Source organism: Sprattus sprattus (genome assembly GCF_963457725.1).
Source record: "Sprattus sprattus genome assembly, chromosome: 3".
Taxonomy (NCBI): Eukaryota; Metazoa; Chordata; class Actinopteri; order Clupeiformes; family Clupeidae; genus Sprattus; species Sprattus sprattus.
The window spans coordinates 18,712,785-18,730,284 of NC_137922.1; the positions used below are offsets into that span (position 1 = coordinate 18,712,785).

The 17,500-nt window shown below is 44.1% G+C and overlaps 1 long non-coding RNA gene across 1 annotated transcript in view; it reads left to right on the forward strand.

Moving 5' to 3' along the window:
- LOC308362261 overlaps nt 1–17,500 on the forward strand; it is a 49,571-nt gene that overhangs the window by 25,555 nt on the left and 6,516 nt on the right. Inside the window, exon 2 of the long non-coding RNA XR_013968577.1 lies at nt 11,031–11,108. This is a non-coding gene — a long non-coding RNA (uncharacterized lncRNA). The remainder of the gene's footprint in view (nt 1–11,030; nt 11,109–17,500) is intronic.

Sequence of the window (17,500 nt, forward strand, 5' to 3'; positions counted from 1 at the left end):
AAACTTCCAACAGCTGTGGACAGGCTCAGAGCTCTACTGTTACATGAGCTGGCTCTCCCACTGCTTTCACTCCTCTCTTTCTCTTTCTCTGTTCTTTCTCTGCTTCTTTCTTTTTTGTCACTCTCTTTTCTCTTACAACTGTATCAGGTTTTTTTGTTCATCATGTACCTCGGCAAGATAAGAGAACATGCAAAGTCTGAATGTTTCTCTTTCTCTGTTTTTTTTTTTTTTTTTGTCTGGGCTGCAAGATTACATAGATGTTTTTCTTTACTGTTCTCTCTCCTAAGGGAAGTCATTGTCTGTGACTTCATGTCTCTCATGACCTTCCCGTCGCTGGACTCAAGCTACTATAGTCATGCTGATGGCTATCTGCCATTTACATCAAGGAGTTATCAAAACAGTAGGGGCCTCTATGCCCTCCTTATCACTGTGCGTCAGTACATGATACCACTTCATGTCTGTGTCCTTGCTGTAATGTGTAAAGATATTATGAGGATGTTGTTTGTGTTTGTGTGTGTGTGTGTGTGTGTGTGTGTGTGTGTGTGTGTGTGTGTGTGTGTGTGTGTGTGTGTGTGTGTGTGTGTGTGTGTGTGTGTGTGTGTGTGTGTGTGTGTGTGTGTGTGTGTGTGTGTGTGTGTGTGTGTGTGTGTCAGTGAAACTAGAGGTGGCCAGGCCCAGGCTTTCGGGTTTGGTAGGGGCTGACGATCTCATCTGTTTGTGATTAGTGACGGACGACCCAACCAAAAGCGCCCGCATCAACTACCCCAAACTACCAAAGTATGGGTATCTCTGGCTCTGTTTATCTGTGGGCTCCAGTCCTTCTGTACTCACAAAAACAAACACTCTCATTCTTTCTTTGCTTCGTTTTTTTAAATTTGACCCTGTCTTTTTATCTCTTATTCTCCTGCCTTTCATTTCTCTGTGTTCTTTTCTTTCTCTCTCGCTCTCTCTCTCTCTCAGTTCAAGCTTTGGGTCTGTTACAACATGTCACATAAACAGCCATAATGAATGATTACAGAAATATTATCTCTCTGTTTGCAGTCCGTCTGAGCGGACTAATTTACTGGGTAGGTGAGGGGTAAAGCCACCGGTCTCCAATTCAGTTAGGCAACGGCATGATGGGAGATTTTTTAATGGGACGTTCCTGCCAGCAAGTTTCCAGTGCTGACAGCCAGGGCTGTGCATCCAGAGGCCAAGCAAACAAAGGAAAACAGCTATTTACAGGAGTCCAACGCAAACGTGTGCCCTCACTGCATAGCCCTGCTGCCCTGAGGGGTGGCTGTGGGTTAGCGTCTGGTGTTTAGTGGTCACACATCGGCAGCACAACACAGTGCTTTACCCACACAGTGAAAGGAAGGACAGCCTAGCTGTTGATATGGCTCATTCCTGTAACAATTTATTATCCTCATTATTTATCGAATCTAAGTATTTACTTGTGAAGGTCAAGAAGAAGAAACTGAAGCCATAAGGCTGATTTATGGTGTAGGATTTATGTAGGCTTTATGCAGAGGCTATGCCATAGCCTACGCAAGTGGCCTACACCGTTGTGAGCAGGTATAGTTGTGCGAGGGTATAGTTGTGCGCAGGTATAGTCTTTGCCTTTGTCTTTGCTCGGTTGTAGGCAAGTAATGATAGAACATGTTATCCTGCTACCGCAGAGTTTGATTAGTCTGAATCCAAACATTAGTGCTGTGAACATAGTGGTGAGCTTTTGTAGTCACAACTCTCTCTGTCTGTCTGTCTGTCTGTCTGTCTGTCTGTCTGTCTGTCTGTCTGTCTGTCTGTCTGTCTGTCTGTCTGTCTGTCTGTCTGTCTGTCTGTCTGTCTCTCTCCCTCTGTCTTTCTGTCTCTCACTCTCTCCCCCTCTCTCTCTATGTGCCTCTCTCTCTCTCTCTTGCCCTCTGACTCTCTCCCCCTCTCCCTCTCCCTCCCTCTCTTCCTCTGTCTCTGTCTCTCTCTCTCTCTCCCTCTTTCTCTCTCCCTCTGCCTCTCCTCCTTGCTGACACTGTATTTATCCTCATCAGTGCTGATTTGTCCTGTAGTTGGGCAGGCTGTGGTTGCGCTTCCCTCACTCTAATCCTCTCTGATTGGATAATTGCAGACTAGCGGGCTCACATGCTGTTGTGGTTTGGGTTGCTTTGATATCTCCCCACATTCAAGCTTCTTCTCACAGTGTGTGAATTGGATTGATGCAAGGGATATAAGCAGTTAGAAGAAACAAGAGCATGACTTGACTGTAGTTTGACTGTAGTATACTGCACACATATTCAGAACTGAAAAATAGATTGTATACTTTATTATTTAACAAACAGCGAATGGAAAACGGAGTAGGATGAAGAACAGAGTAGGATGCTTAAATTATCCCGCTTGGCCATGTTGCAGAGAGAAAAATACAAGTTATTTATTTTTGGATTTGTGATTCATTAGTTTAATTAAATTGGGTTAAAACAATAGTTTATGTCATTAACACTGTTGATCTTTGCTGGGATGTTGTGGTAGCTTAGCAACAGTCAAAGTTTAATTTGTGTCTGGTTTAATCCAACATGTGCTAATGACATAAAAGACACTTCAACTGAAACAAACACCATGTACGTTTAATTGTCTTTCTTCCTTTTTTTAGCGTGGCTTTGAGATTTTAATGGGAAGCGAAATTAGTGTTAGGAGGTGGCTTTCAAATCCTCTTTATTGGGTGGCATTTGGAAACACAAGAAATTTATAACGCTATTGTTCCTAAGAATGCTGTTTTATGAGCCTGACAGCCTGGTTAGGCTTGTCACATATAGAAAAGCCAGACAGCAGACACAGCCTACACATTATACTGGCTATGTATCCCTTTTAGTGATAATGACACGGGGTGTGATCCTCCATTGAAAATAGTAAGCCCAATGATTTGTGTCTTCCATTGGGTTTAAGCCCTGTTAAGGCTGCCAGTTCATATGCTGGGAGTGGAGATGAACATTTCTCATAAGATTTACTGATGCGTTAATAGGTAACACACTCCTTTTTTTAATTCACAGAATTCACACGTGTTAATAAAGTGGTTGAACTGCAAGAGTTTGGGCTTAACTGAAACAGACTCATTGGAACCTTTTGACATGACATGACATGACATGACTTGCCTCCATACACTGTAAGTGACTTTGGTTGTTAACATTATATTTAAAGTGAAAGCACAAATGAGGAACTTGTTATCTTTTTTATATTAAGGCTTAGAGTTATCATGCCTCTTAGCTCATTCTGTAAGAAACCTTGGGTGTTTTTTTTTCTTTTCCTGAGGCATCCTACAGCAGAAAACAAATCTGTGATTCAGTTCTTGCTAAATCGTTTAATTTGATAGATGGTCTTTAGTTAATGACATCACATGTCCTGGACCCCCTCTGGTACTTAAGACTTGACTGTGCAGTTGACTCACAGAGAGACCAGGGCTCTCCAGCCTACAATCTCACAGATAACGTCTGAGCTACAGAATGTTCTAGAATATATGCTTATTTAAATGCTCAGGACGGTTTATTTTTCTACAATCTCCAGGGACTTTTCTCTTTTGTTACCAGTATGCTTTGGGCATTTTGTGGAAATTCTAAATATCTTCTTTCGCAAGAAATTGAGCAGAGTTTATTCAGATAGAATTCAAATGTTTCAAGAGAGGATGCTTTCATTTTTGAGGTTCCTGACTGTGCTTTGTTGAGCTGCATCTGGTTAAACAGCAAGTTTTACAAGTTCATTGATCTCAGTTGAGAGCATGTGACCGACCTCTACACCTGTGAAGAAAAGACCCCCCTCCTACTGTGCTCGGCAGTGTCACGCCTCAGGTGCCGCTAATTCAGGCCGCCTGGGGTCACGGCAAGAGGTCGAAGGTCAAAGAGAGGGGGTGGGAGGGAGAGGGGAGAAATAATTTGTGTGACACCCACCGTTCACTCCTTTTGCTTTTTCCATCTGTGATTGATGTGTGTGTTAGCCTTTGGCGGGATTAATAGATATGGGCCTCTTTGTTTTTCACCCTGCACAGCTAGTTTCTCAGACATACTTTTTAACAGAAGGCTTTAAAAGTGAAAGGGTGTGAAATCGGATGGCATGAATGCTGATCTTCAAATGAAGAATAACTTTATCAGTTAAGGCAATGTAATAAGGAAAGGGGGGAGTACAATTGCAACAGAAGATTGCATACTTGTACCATTTCAGAGTACTTACAAACAAATCTTAGTAACCATTCATTATATAATGCTATATTTATGATTACAGATACCAGAAGTTTAAAAATCACTTCTGAGATGTACCATGGCAAGTTTATATGTGTGTGTGTGTGTGTGTGTGTGTGTGTGTGTGTTTGTGTGTGTGTGTGTGTGTGTGTGTGTGTGTGTGTTCATGTGTATCTCCCTACCATGGCCAGCGTATTCTGCTTGCGTTCTCATGTTGGCACTGCAGAAGCTCATGTCCACAAATACGCACATTTACAGTAAGTGAAGGAGTGGTGTTTCAGAGATGGATAGCGTTTCCAGGACTTATTGACTGCTCGGAGTGAGGGCACGCAGATACATTAGCCCTCCAACAATCCCTCCGCGATGGACGCCGGGCCCAGAGGAGAGTCATCATCATCCCTGGGCAGACAGCCGCCGCAATCGATCAGCCTCCCCCCACCCCCCACCCCCGAACCACTTCCTTTGTTTTTATCAAGCCATTGCTGCGGAGAGCAAAACACAAGGATAGCGAGCGGCACACGGATGGAAATACGCTGATGGGCTCGTTTATGTTGTGCTCAGACAGAGGTGAATCATTGCCGTGGTGCAGTTGAAACACCTGCTTGCCAAGAGGATAGGACCCAGTGTTTAGTATGACTGAGAGGATGCTGAACCACTCAAATACATAATGAAGTCTGCAGTAAGAAACACACTGAAAAGCACTGAATGAAGATCTCTCTGGGCCCTATCTTGCACCCAGCGCAAGTGACATTGTCACCGACGCAAGTATCATTCCTATCTTGCACCCGGCGCACAGCGCGATTTTCCCTCCAGAGGTCCGCTTCGAAATGAACTTGCGTCGACATGGGCGGGGGCGGAACAGAGAAGGCGTTTCTCTGGCGCAAGTGGTATTTTGCAGTTTTCAAAACAACGCCGTGCGCCGTGCGCCATTGACCAAAAAAAAGCTGGTCTAATGTGAGGCGCAATGTCTAAAGTCTGTAACGCGTATTCAGAACGCTATTTTAAGGGCGCATGTGCTTGCCCGCACAGTATAGGACCTGTAGGCTACACTTTACTTCTGTCGTCTTCACGAGAGATTTACACCAATTGTTTGGCAAGCCATATATAATTACAAGGAAAATAAAGTATTTACCACATGAGGAAATCATTGTGATATCCGTATCCAAGACATTTAAAAACTAGGCATACATCTAGCGTACACAATTGACCCAAATGATTCAGGTTAATTGAAGCTGCGTGACATTTGATTTATTGTATGGCTTTGTTGCATTTATTTAATGCCAGTATTATTATAAATCTTGTAAACTCATCTCTGTGTATGTGGACTTTATTTATGTACCTTGGGTTTGGTCAGCTGGTGCACTGGCTTGGGTGCCGATTTCCATGCCCCCAAATCCCTGCACGCTCTCAGGCGTGAGGGTAGACGTGGCGATGTCCTCTGCTGCCGTCAGATCCTGGGTCGAGGCAGATCCACCTCCCGTGAAGGCACGAGAACGTGTGTTACCTTCCAGCTTGGATGTCCCACGTCTCCGGACGTCATTATAGCGTTTTCGGCAACGTTTTCGGGTGCCCCGTTGCAGAAACAATCACGGCAATATCTTGACATGCTTGCTTGACTTTGCTTACTTTTGGAGGGTTTCTCGCATCCCCATATATATCTATCTCCCGGCTTTTTACAAAGCCATACAATAAATCAAATGTCACGCAGCTTCAATTAACCTGAATCATTTGGGTCAATGTGTAGGCTACATGTATGCTTATTTTTAAAATATCTTGGATATGGATTTCACAATGATTTCCTCAAGTGGTAAATACTTTATTTTCCTTGTAATTATATATGGCTTGCCAAAAAAATTGGTGTAAATCTCACGTCGGTCTCCTCGGCTGTGAACTTCTCCGGTCTTCCACCAGGTAATTCCGCCATCAAAATAACAAGCCGCTATGGACTATGCGCTTCTCGCTCTTAAAGGGAATGTGAAATGACGCTCCGATTGGTTTATTGCATATTACGCCCAAACCACACCTATGGCTGAGTAACCTCCTTTGGACCAACCCTTTTGACACTTGCGCTGGACGCAAGTGTGTTTTTTCCGCCGTTAAAATAGCAACTGCGCCATAGAGCCGCCCACACAGCTACTTGCGCTTGGCGCCGTCCTACTTGCGTTTCTGATCGGCAAGATAGGGCCCTCTGTGTCTGATGCTGAAGCTGATGCTTCTGTCAAACATTAATTGTCATTGACTCTAATTGAATTGCCCTGATGGTGCGCTCCACATGCAGACCTGTTTATATTAGTTTGGGAATTGCTCAGAAAAAGCACTATATTAAACAGGAACTATGAATTTTGACTGACAAACTGAATGAAACTCAATATTTTTGATCCTGTCAGATAAGACCCCAAAGAGATGTCAGAATGGTAGTTTCTGTCCACTGAACAATTCTATTGACAACATATTTGATCTAAGAAACAGACAAAACAATGAACTATGTCTGCACTTGACTGCTTGAAAATAGCTAGTTAATGCAAGTAGTGTTTGCTGTTCTGTTCTTGTAGTCTCGTAGACTGGAAAGAGTCCCAGTAAGCCAAAACATACTCTCTGTGTAATGCCTAGTCTCGGCTGTTGAAGAGAGCAGCCTCTTGTTTTGTAAAGAAACTAAAATATTTATTCTATTTTGCATAGCGTGTTCTATGGTAAAGACCTTACATTGGACTTCACTGCTTGTTTACTTTGCATCATGCTCAATTTATGTCACTTCAAGCATCTTTCCAGAGAAAAGAGGGCTTCATTAAAGTCAAATCTTCTTAAAAAAAAACTAGTTTTTTAAATAAACTATTAGTTATTAAAGTAAGTCTTTATACAAATACAAAAGCACAAACTATACCCAGATATTTGGCTTTACACCAGTGTAGAGAGCAGAGTACACATGGACCTCTCAAAGGTTTGATGCACCTCTTAAACGTTCACAGAAAATAGGAAAGGAGGCCCTGTTGCATTTATGAAGACTGTACTCCACTTATTACCAGATTATCAGATCTCATAAACTCATGATCAGCCTCATCTTTAACATGGCAAATGTTAATGCATGGTTTGTATTACAGTCGAATACAAGAAAAGAACTGTGGGAGTCTTTGAAGGTTGTGCAAAGACTTTACTTACACAGGAACAGTTTTCAATCCCTTTATGTTGTAATAGAATCAATTAATTGAAAGGACAAATGCTAATGATGATACACATCTTTTCTCAAATAACACTACTGGCATGGAACTAATATTGGCACGTTCTGATTGAAGGTCAGTATAATAATCACCTTTGTGACCTGTCTGTTGACTGGCTACAGCAGACGTATAGGTTGCATTGGCTGTCTTAACTTAAGAGAGACAGTCCCAGAGGTCAGTCCCAGAGGATTTGGCGTTGTAACCATACTGTGCTTTGAGGTGACCGGCTAGAAAAAAAAGTGTTTCTCGTTTTTGCCGATAAGCATCATGATCGGAGCACAATTTCACATGCAACAGAATTAATTAAAAACGTTTGTGTTTTCGGATAACTTGTGCGATACCCAAGTTTGATCTTGTCACCGGAGCTCATGCTATTTCCCACTTTCCGCACTTACTGAATGAGTTCTCTTTTTTTGAGGGGAGGGTGAGAGCAACCACTGCTGCCTTGGGCTGGGTGGTCCACATACCTCCTGTCAAAAAAACACAGTTATTTCATAGAAACAAAATCAAGCGCCACAGCCCAAGAATAACAGGTTAGTTATGACATGTAAATTAATCCCTTGTCACTAGCAATACATCAAATACAACATGTGTGTGTGTATTTTCCAGGAATCTAGTGTGTGTTATTGATGTGTGTGAATATGTAGAGCTAGAGGTGTTAGTCTCGGCCATATTTTTGCTGAGTGTGGAAAGGGTTTTCCCCTTCTAGTTTTTTGCCGTGTGTTTTTATGGTTTCTGAATCAGCTTCATCTTCAGGTGGTAGGTTACACTGTTGAATACATGTATATGTAAACGTAATTCTACATATGTGTGCTGATGTAATCAGTCACTGAGACATTTTGAAGTGCAGCTGGGCCTTCACAGTGAGTCCACTGTGTTGAAATGTCAGTTGAAATTCGAAGAGCCACCACTCTTCTCTCACCAAGGCAACCACCATCACTGAGACTCCGCCCTCCATCACCAGACCATTAATGTGTGCCTTCCTAATTAAAGCAATGGTGGAAATTATTCCACATATTGTCCCACTTGTCCGACGCCAAAAAACCCAACCCCCCTGCGGGCGAGGCCCTCGGCAATCTCTCTTCTCTCGCAGACACCAGCTGCAGATGGTTTTCCAATCAAAACAAGTCTGCTTGGGTAGTGCGTTTGTCTAAACCACCCTGCTAGTGTTTAAAGAGAAATTGGTGGACCACTGACCAACATGATGTACAGGGTGAGACCCAGTGATTACAATCACACATGTAAGAGCTTGTGGACAGGGAAAGAAAAACATGATTTAATTTGAGGTTCTTTCTCTTTGTAATGTTCAGATAATAGTGTGTTTTGTGTTTCTTTAAACCATAAGGAAATGTTTTCATTATTGTTGGGAGGGGTGCAGAAACAACATTAAATATCTGAAGGATCATGCACTTATACAGGTGGCAGGAGTCTCAAGAGACTGAGGAGTCTGTGTTTGTGTGTGTGTGTGTGTGTGTATGTGTGTGTGTGTGTGTGAGAGGGAGAGAGAGAGTCTCACTATATGCTATGGGGAGCATAACTATGGGATGTTTGTGAATTTCAGACTGTGAATATTTGTGTGTCTGTGAGTATTAACGTGGCTGTGACTGCGAGTATTTGTGTGACTGAGACTGTGGCTGTGAGTATTTGTGTTTCTGTGAGTATTTGTGTTTCAGTGTGTATTTGTGTGACTGACTGTGACTGCGAGTATTTGTGTGTCTGTGAGTATTTGTGTGTCAGTGTGTATTTGTGTGACTGACTGTGACTGCGAGTATTTGTGTGTCTGTAACTGTGAGTATTGGTGTGCCTGTGAGTATTTATGTGGCTGTGACTGAGTATTTGTGTGTCTGTGTGTATTTGAGTATTTGTTACTGTGACTGTGAGTATTTGTGTGACTGTGAGTATTTGTTTGTATTTGTGTGTCTGTGAGTATTTGTGTGATTGTGAGTATTTGTGTGACTGTAACTGTGGCTGTGAGTATTTGTGTGACTGCGAGTATTTGTGTTTCTGTGAGTATTTATGTCGCTGTGACTGAGTATTTGTGTGACTGTGACTGTGAGTATTTGTGTGACTGTGAGTATTTGTGTGTCTGAGTGTATTTGTGTGACTGTGACTGTGACAGCAAGTATTTGTGTGTCTGTGAATGCGAGTACTTGTGTGTCTGTGAGTATTTGTGTGACTGGGAGTATTTGTGTGACTGTGAGTATTTGTGTGTCTGTGACTGTGACTGTGACAGCGAGTATTTGTGTGGCTGTGACTGTGAGTATTTGTGTGTCTGTGAGTATTTGTGTGACTGGTGTTTTTGTGTGGCTGTGACTGTGTGTCTTTGACTTTGACTGTGAGTGTTTGTGTGTCTGTGAGTATTTGTGTGTCTGTGACTTTGACTGTGAGGGTTTGTGTGTCTGTGAGTATTTGAGTGTCTGTGTGTATTTGTGTGACTGTGACTGTGACTGTGACAGCGAGTATTTGTGTGGCTGTGACTGTGAGTATTTGTGTGTCTGTGAGTATTTGTGTGACTGGTGTTTTTGTGTGGCTGTGACTGTGTGTCTTTGACTTTGACTGTGAGTGTTTGTGTGTCTGTGAGTATTTGTGTGTCTGTGACTTTGACTGTGAGGGTTTGTGTGTCTGTGAGTATTTGAGTGTCTGTGAGTATTTGTGTGGCTGTGACTGTGTGTCTTTGACTTTGACTGTGAGTATTTGTGTGTCTGTGAGTATTTGTGTGGCTGTGACTGTGACTGTGAGTATTTGCATGACTGCTTGTGCATTTGTATGGTTGTGTATGTAGCTGTGCTATAACTATGTCTGTGTTCCCGGGACTGTGTGTGTGATTGTATGTGTATGCGTTTGCGATTGCGATTGCGTGACCATGTGTGTTTTCTTCCCTGTGTGATGACAATGCTGCTGGTGTCAAACTAACCTTGTCTCCTCTCCGTGCTGGAGGCCAGAGAATTAGGAACTTTCCACTCTGGCGAGCGCACGCTCGTCTGTCTTAGCATTTAGACTTATCGTGGCTCCGGGGTGATGGGGTGGGGGTGGATGGATGACGCTGGTTCACCTCGAGCAATGGCAGTGTCGGGCTTATCTGTGCCACGCTAGTTGTTGCGTTTTCAAATGTTCAAACAAAGTGACCAGCTAGTGGGCCACGGGTGCAAACGTGGTCACGCAAGAGTAGAGTGTTGGGCTGGGCTACTAATGTCCTGTTGGAGTGACAAAAGTCAAAGAACTTATGTTGATGTGTATTTTATTTGTTTTTGTTTCGGTTTTCTTTTGACTGTCATGGTCTTTACCTGATTCAGTGAATACAGTTTTTACCACAAGGCAGTTTCATTTTGATGTCACAGTGGAACAAAACTTCAAAGTAGGTTAATAATAGCTCTACTAATCCTTTCACTAGAAATAGGACATATTATATTTGGTCACTTCCTTCCATCACAGAGTGCGTTCATGGAAGTGATGTTGTTCTGACTCATCATTGAAATGAGTGTCTACAGTGCTCTTTGAGACAAGGACGAGTCTTTTGTGGCATCGTCAGTGTGTATTTGATTGTGTGCGTGCGTGTGATAGTTGTTTGTTAATTTGAGTAGCCTATTCAAATTATGTTTTCCCTTCTCATATCCTGTAGGTCCATGGTGATTATCTGTGGCGGAGGGACCTGCTGTGAGTTCATAAACCCTTGACTGACACAGACACTGAGACACAGGTGAGACGAACCGCAGGCTTCTAAGTTGAATTAAGAGCGAGAGGTGGAGAAGAGAGGGAATGAAGAAGTACAAATGTGGTGACTTTATACAATCAACCATGGGTTGAGGCTGGGGTGTGTTCATGTAGAGAGTAAGCAGAAAAGAAGATATCACATGATTGCATGCAAATCTGCTTGTGTAATCAAGCTTTTTCCTTAGGGTGTTTCATGGATGCCAGGTGTAATCATGTCATATACCATCAAATGACATGTCAAACCTGCATTTTATACATGTTGATACCTGTGCCTTTCTGTAAATTCAACAGATTCTCATGCTCTTTTGGTATTGGCCTAGATAAATGAAAATGAAAACATACTTTTAGATGTGTTATTTTATTTATTTGAATGTATCTGTTTATTTATTTATCATCTATACAAGCTTTGGTAGTAAGTAATCAAGAAAATGTGTATGTGTATGTGTGTGTGTGTGTGTGTGTGTGTGTGTGTGTGTGTGTGTGTGTGTGTGTGTGTGTGTGTGTGAGAGAGAGAGAGAGAGAGAGAGAGAGAGAGAGAGAGAGAGTGCGAGAGAGAGAGAGATTGGACACTGCAGTCTTCTGGCTTACTTTCCCATTGGATCATTTACATGACATTACACTGATTCAGTCATGTTGGTGCTTTTATCCTCATCCAGAGTACCCCTGTAACTTATGGTTCACCCAATACTGGCCTGGCTGCGGTGGACTGGTTTATTAGTGAGCTCCTCTCACAGAGGCTGGAGTGTGTTTGGGAGGCCAAGCATGGCAGCTGGTCCCCACACCTGCGGGAGGTTGAGGCTCTCTCAGGACATGCATGGATTGACAAGACAGCCCTGTCACGTTCACTAGCACACTCCACACACTCACACTGAAGCACACACACACACACACACACACACACACACCCACACACACACACACACTGACAGACAAATACAAAGACACACACACATACAGTCACTCTCGTAAACATACTCACTCTTTTTACACAACCACACACACACACAGTCACACACACACACACACACACACACACACACACACACACACACACACACACACACACACACACACACACACACACACACACACACACACACACACAGTCTCTTTCATTTTTAACCAACTCTCACACACAAACACAGTTAGTCACGGGGACACAGATTGAGTTTTGTTTGGAATGGAAAAGTTGGGGCATTATGTATTTCAGACAGATCCCTTTTCTCCCGACTACTGTTTGCGCCCCGAGGATAAACAGACTCCGAGCTCACTTAATCTCTCGCCTCTTTCCACAGCCCCCGTGTGGCTCACCGAGAGAGGTGTCAGACGAGCAGCATCCATAATCAACACCTCGTCAACATTCACATTTCCCCGCGCCGAAAAATCTCATTGCGCTTGTCAGAAAAGCTGCGAAAACTTCCTCAGTCTTGTCAGAAAATGAAAAGAATGGGATTGCTTAGTTTCTCTTTCCCACCCTCTCCTGCCTCTCCTCTCTCGCCTTCTGCAGTTTTGACATAAACCACATTGTCAGTTGACTAAACTCTGTCTTGTATGAACTCCACGTGCACTCTGGCGGAGGCTCGGACATTCCTGCACGCGCTCACTTTGTGCACACTATTACGGCTTGTTAGGGAAAGTGTGATATTGTAAACATACCCCCCTTTTCTGCCTGTAATTGCCACTACTGTGAACCACACAAGAAAGAGACGCCCTGCTATCGTCTCTCCTGCAATTCAAATTTGATAGACACATAAACACACGGATACACATAAACACATAAACATACACACTTACGTTCTCATTCTTGCAAGTGCCTACACACATGCAAAAAAAAAACATATTCATGCATACGCTCACCACACACACACACACACACACACACACACACACACACACACACACACACACACACACACACACACACTCCTACACCCTCACACTCTTTGTGTTTGAGCCCATTCGCAGGGTCCTCCTTCTGTGGACCCGGATCAGAGCGATGCCGACACAATCTCTTCTCCTCCCTGCTTTCTTTTCTCAGCACTCTTTCCCTTTCCTTTGATCTCATTTCCTCTCGTTACTCCTCCTCATCCTCCCTCTCCCTCCTCCTCCTCGTCTTCCCCTCTTCCCAGGGTGCTGCTAATTTGCACCTCAGGTTTGTTGTGCCGCTTCTGATTGGAGGAAAGAGGCAGGTGGCGCCGCTTGGCTGCGACCAGCCTCGTTAGCACACTGTGCGTACGTGCGTGTGTGTCTGAGTGTGTCTGTCTGTGTGTGTGTGTGTGTGTGTGTGTGCATGTGTGTGTGTAATCCCTTTTGTTTCTACCATGTGGATTAAGAGGCGAGTGCATGAACTTCTGACGCCCTGTGCTACTTTGCCACTCTCCCCTGCTGATCCCCAACCTACACACACACACACACACACACACACACACACACACACACACACACACACACACACACACACACACACACACACACACACACCTACACACATATACGTATATGCAGAGAGAGAAAGACACACACACACACATATATGCAGAGACACACACACACACACACACACACATATATACAGTATATGGAGAGACACACACTGACCTCTCTCCTCTTGTTGCTGCTTCTGTTAGTGTTCAGGGCTTCTCTCCAGAGCACAACAGCCAACAGCCCTGCCAAGACAAAGCACTCAGCTCTCACTTCCCCTGCAGAAGAGGGGTGCCATATATGTGCTTTAGTTTTTAAGTGTTCATGTGTATGCCTGTGTAAGTTTGTGTACTCTATGTGTCCTTCATGGGTGTGTTGCGCAAAGCGCTTTGTTTGTCTGTGTGTGTGTGTGTGTGTGTGTGTGTGTGTGTGTGTGTTTGTGTGTGTGTGTGTGTGTGTGTGTGTGTGTGTATGTGTGTGTGTGGGTGTTCCTTTGGCTGCTGGAGTAGATCTGCGTCACTGGTGGAGCAGGCCACTCAAGCAGGACTCCTTGAGCGCAGGTGTCAGGACCAGAGACACACACCCTGCCTAATGTGCTCAGGCAAGTGTGGGGGTCACAGCAGGGTTGGAGACATACGAGTCCACCCTTGGTATTCCCCCTGACTTAGTCTGCCTATCAGGGTCTTAGTCTGCCTATCAGGGTCTTAATCTGGCTATTTGGGTCTTTCCGTGCCTTGGTGGACAGCTTTGGTTGACCAGATTTGGGTGAATTGGCCCCCTGAAAACAAATATAGTAAGCAAGCAAGCAAGGCGGATTCATTTTTATTTAGTTCAAGATAATAGGGAAAACATATTGAACGCCCTCCCTTGAACTTTCAGTCCAGGACACCTGATGGTTGTCCCACCACAAATGAGTTATAACACCCTGAGCCAACCTTGACGCCAGGCCATTGTGTAAATACACCTACCGGCACATCCATGTTTTCTCCTTCTGCACCCACATTTTAATGGATTACCTCTTTAAAGCAAAATCAAAAAAAATAAAACATGGGTCTGGGTTAGGGTGTTCCTTTTTTTGAGTGCCGTAATGATTCTTTTCTGCCATATTGTCTTACAAGAACCGAAGAAACAAGAGCGCCTCTGTTCCCTCTGGTGTTGCAGGCTCTCCCTAATGAAAGGCGGCAGTGTGAACCAGTGGCCGAGGCGCTGGCTCGCTGGCCAGCCCTAAACCATTAGAACCACCGCCGCCGCCGCCGCTCCGCCGCTCACTTCCAATACATCTCAGCCTTATTGCTGGATATCAGTCAAGCGACTCCTCGGCTCTGTCCAGATGGGAGCTCAAAAACAAAGGAGGGATACAAATGCTGTGGGCTTCACCCTGATGTTGCTGTTTTTTCCACACAGCAGCACATTTGGCTAATACTGCTGTGAACACCCAGTGCTGCTGGAGGTGTGAGACATGTTCTGCTCTGTTATTTTTCTCTCAGTGTGAGTCACAGTGATGGCTTGTGGTTTTGGTTTCCATCCCCCACTCAAACTTCACTGGATGGTGCGATGGAGGAGGAGAGGGGGTGGGGGTGCGTACGGTTGCGGGGTTGTTGATTAAGGTTATCTTGCAACACTAGGAACTGGTGTGGGCATGGTGTGGTGCTTCGTGTACGCCTCTACTTAAAACTCTAGAGGAACCATTCAAGGTCCGTCTAATTTGTGTTATAAAAGGATTCTCCTTGGGTTCTAGATTGGGATGAATTATGGTTCCACTTTGTTTTTCAAACAGTTCTTAAAGGAACATTTCTTGAAGGTTCAACAAAAAAACAACAAAGGTACGCATCATGTTGGTATCCATGGGGCAGATGTACATCAGGCATACAGTACATATAGGCTGCAGGGTATAGACAGGGAGATAGTGAGCCGATACCAATTATACCATACTAATACTAATTATGACTGGCAGGCTTGTCACAGAGACGCACCAGCAAAGGCAGCCCTTTCCACCAGAGGCTCTGCAATAAGTGCTGGACACCAAACCTTACTATGGGGAGTAATAAAGAGGAAAGTTTTACTTTTTTTAGACTTAAAAGTGGAGAGGGGGCCACTTCTCGGGTAGAAGGGGGAAGAATATTCCATAAGAGGGAGGGATTGCACTCTTCTGCTGTTCCTGGCCACTGATGGGAAATTTATCGTTACAACTTTGAATTCTGTATTTTAAAACGTCAGTCGCTGTGTTATAATAGGCTAATTTGAGTTATCTAATGTTACATGCTTCTGATCCTATACAATCTAATCTATGGTATTTACTCCCACTTGCATGAAGAATGTTACTCGTGGACACCCTGTAAAGTAGTTGTTTTTCATTCAAGTGCCAAACCAATGTCCCCAGAGAGGAACCCTTCAAGGTTCTACTCTTTTCTGTTAGAGGATTCTCCTTGGGTTCTAGTATGATATGGAACATGGTTCTGGTGGGCACCTGTTTAAGAAATCTTAAACAAACTAACCTGAAAGTTCAATAAAAACCCTCCCCTGATGTTAAATTTACACAAGGGATCTGCATTATTAACCTATAATACCAGTAGCCAAATGGTTTCTTAAATGGGCTACAAAGACCCTTTTATCATCATTTTCTGGGCAAAACATTTGAGAATTTTCTTTTGGGGCCTCTTTAGCCTGTTCCTGTTATTGGCTGCCACTGTGACCACTCCACTTTCCTGGTACTGCACCCACACACAAGAGTTATCTGGGTGTTTATGAGGGTTTGACACATGCAGCCGCAGTGTGAGGCTGTCAATGAATTATAGATTATTGCCAATTTTCGGTTAAAATAAACCAGAGCATGGTGTGAAGAAATAGAGGTATGACAATCTGGCAAGCGCTATGTGACACAAACAAGGCCTCCACTCTCATTAGTCACTCTCAGGCTGAGAGCTGGACCAGCTGAAATAGGCTGGAGGATAGAGAGAGAGAGAGAGAGAGAGAGAGAGAGAGAGAGAGAGAGAGAGAGAGAGAGAGAGAGAGAGAGAGAGAGAGAGAGAAATAGAGACAGAGAGGAAACAAGGAGAGAGAGAGAGAGAGAGAGAGAGAGAGAGAGGACAGGGGGAGAGAGAGAGAGGAGAGGGGAGAGAGAGAGAGGAGAGGAGATGGGGAGAGAGAGAGAGGAGAGGAGAGGGGGAGAGAGAGAGAGTAATAGAGACAGACAGGACACAGGGAGAGAGTGAGAGAGAGGAGAGGGGGAGAGAGAGAGAGGAGAGGAGAGGAGAGGAGAGGGAGAGATAGAGAGAAAAAGAGAGACAGAGAGAGAGGAGAGGGGGAGAGAGAGGAAATAGGGAGAGAGAGAGAGAGGCGAGGGGGAGAGAGAAAGAGAGAGGAGAGGGGGAGAGAGAGGAAAGAGGGAGGGATTGCACTCTTGTGCTGTTCTTGGCCACTGACGGTAGTTGCCTTGGCAATGGAAAATCACAGATCGCTTATACTGGGCCACCCTTTGCATATATTAAGTATCCCTTTAGCTCATTAAGACGTTACTGTTTTGTAACTAAGGCTCACTTAAACACTTTAACAAGCACTCACAAACACACACAACCACAGACACACACACACACACACACACACACACATCTGAAACTGGAGAGAAACAAGTGTACATGGTAGACCTGACTGAAGGGCACCTGATCAAGAGTCTAGTAGCTTTCAGTCATTTGACCTTTGACCTTACATGCTGTACACATACATTGTGTGTTGGCCTGCTGTATTTTGAGGAGCCCATTAAGTGCTGTTCCAGACTTTACATTACAAGACATAGGAATTACTTGGACATTTTGCAGATGGTCTGTGAAGTATCGGGAGTGTTCCGGAGGGATATAGTGCATGGGTGCTATGCATTGCATGAGAAATGAGAATCTTGCTCTGACAAGGCAGTGGAATTTCCTTCGTCAGTAGTATTTCTGATAGCTGGGAATTATTCAG